General features: G+C 44.6%; 1 protein-coding gene across 1 annotated transcript in view; it reads left to right on the top strand.

The window, feature by feature from the left end:
* Positions 1-2,500, top strand: part of rpgra (retinitis pigmentosa GTPase regulator a) — a 24,580-nt gene that overhangs the window by 9,944 nt on the left and 12,136 nt on the right. The window lies entirely within an intron of this gene.

Below are 2,500 nucleotides of genomic sequence, written 5' to 3'. Positions count from 1 at the left end.
GGACAGTGCCATGCTCAGGTTACCTCAGGCATAGAGGAGGATGGTGAAGAGCAGAATTAGAGTACCATGCTCAGGGTACCTCAGGCATAGAGGAGGATAGGGGACAGTGCCATGCTCAGGGTACCTCAGTCATGGAGGATGATAGGGGACAGTGCCATGTTCAGGGTACCTCAGGCATAGAGGAGGATAGGGGACAGTGCCATGCTCAGGGTACCTCAGGCATAGAGGAGGATAGGGGACAGTGCCATGCTCAGGGTACCTCAGGCATAGAGGAGGATAGGGGACAGTGCCATGCTCAGGGTACCTCAGTCATGGAGGAGGATGGGGGAGAGCTCGTTATTCACTCTCCCCAGGGCCACTGACGATATTACATGGACCTGGGACATCCGCCGTCTGAAAGGCCCCCCTTCTCAATGCATACAATGTAATGAGGAGCCACATCTGAATTCTTGTACTCTCAAGAGCTTGGGCAGCAGTGGTCTAAAGCTACATTCACACACATCTCCACCAGTTACATGCTCAGTAAGTTAAGTCAATAGAATGCCTATGTGATCCAGCGAGTCGAGGAGGCGAGTACGCGAGGAGCGTACCGTACAAGCGATGCTATGTGGGCGGATTCCGAGTTGAAAATATTTTAACTTTGAGTGAGGCGAGTAGTAACCAATTGAAATGCAAAGTTCTGATGACTGACAGTACTTCTCTACTTTCGCATTGGCGTTTAAACCCAACGCAACGTTTAGCGAACGTTCCATGAGCGAGTAGTGAGTAATGTACGTATGTAGGGTTGCACGGTATACTGGTATAAAAAAAGTACCTCGGTACTAAGGCATTTAAAACGGTACAATACTGCGTTTGAAAAGTACCGGTATGCAACAATGTGGCAAACGGCAACAGCTGCTGCTTATAAACACTCCAAACTGAATAGCGGTTAGCGTTAGCGATTGCTTAGCACTTTTATTTGTAACTTTAACTTACAGCTGGAATAGTATCATGCTGTACTGTATGCAGAATTTGCATAAGTGACATTATTTTTGATTGCTTTGTGAATCCATCCTGTAAAATTGCCTCTCTGGCTGTAGCAAGTTAGCTAAACATGCTAGGTTACGACACAACCACACGGAGGGAGACACAGGCTATGTCTCAAATGACACACTTTTGTCAGTGCACTTTTGTCAGTGCACAGTGCACACAGTGCACTGAGGTCTTTAGTGCATAGTGTCGTGGAAAAAGTTGAGCACTATGCACTGTGCCCTCGCTGGAAGTGACGGCTGAGCATGGCATTAGCTTGCCAAAATATGAGTTGGCTACTGTTTACAATGCACAGCGTCTGGTGCTTGTATTTCCATGTCCTTCACCCCAAAGGACAACAATCACACATACAATACTTTGGTTGCCATGAAAAGGTTGGTGTCCCATCAACATTACTTACAGAATTAGGAGACTGTTGACCAAACTCTTCTACTGAACTGAATGCCACATTTCCTCAGTGTCATTGTCAACATGGCCGCCGTTTAGTGCGTGCAGTGTCCATTATTCAAGCACTGCATTTTTCCGCCATTGTTAGGGGATCATCCTGGCACTTTCAGTGCACTGGCTCAACTGAAATTTTCAGCGTGAGCTGAAAAACAGTGCCCGCAGTGCACAAGTGCGGCATTTGAGACACGGCCACAGAGAAAAGGTGGCTTTGCTGCTGTGTGTGTGGGAGTGAGTGAGTGAGTGAGAGAGAGAGAGGTGCTTCTGATTGGATCAGCACAAGTTTCTTATTAACCCCTGAAGTGCTGGGGAACAGCAAGTAGTGGCTGTAATATTGAGTTGGGGTTTTGGTTAAAATCTATCAGCAGTGAAAACAAGCAAATGTGCTAGAAATAATTCACTGCACATTCACTAACAGTCCATATCACATTTGAATTAAAAGTAACTTATTATGATGTGATGTGTGTTATCCAAATAAATATCCACTCATGTTCTTGTATTTTGTGTCATTTTAACAAAATGATTTGGATGGGATTATTAAAAAATGCTGCTGTTTCAGTGCAGAGTAGACTATTATGACAGTGTTATATTGAGATTGGCATGATTTGTACCGGGAGCTGGAAAAATATTGCATTACAGGATATGGAAATGTTGCAATATTTTTTTAAATTTGATTATTAAAAAAACCAAAAACAAATTAGTACCGAAAAGTGCCGAAAAACATGTTGATACCGGTACCGGTACCAAAATATTGGTATCGTGACAACACTTGTGAGTGTAGCTTAACGGTTGAGGAGATGGGCTTTAGATCAGAGGGTCACAGGTTGTAATCCCACCCTTCCATTACTCTACCACACTCCATGGCTGAAGTGCCCCTGAGCAAGGCACCGAACTCAATAGGCTACTGCTCAAGAGACTGTAACCAATACCCTGTAAACAACTCTGCAAACAACTGTAAGTCGGTTTGTATAAAAGTGTCAGCTAAGTGTAGTGTAATGTAATCAGGGCTTGACACTGGCACCTGCCA

The sequence above is a fragment of the Engraulis encrasicolus genome, chromosome 13 (genome assembly GCF_034702125.1).
Source record: "Engraulis encrasicolus isolate BLACKSEA-1 chromosome 13, IST_EnEncr_1.0, whole genome shotgun sequence".
In the NCBI taxonomy this organism is placed as follows: domain Eukaryota; kingdom Metazoa; phylum Chordata; class Actinopteri; order Clupeiformes; family Engraulidae; genus Engraulis; species Engraulis encrasicolus.
Note: the sequence above shows the minus strand (reverse complement) of the source record. Positions and strands in the feature narration are given on the sequence as shown.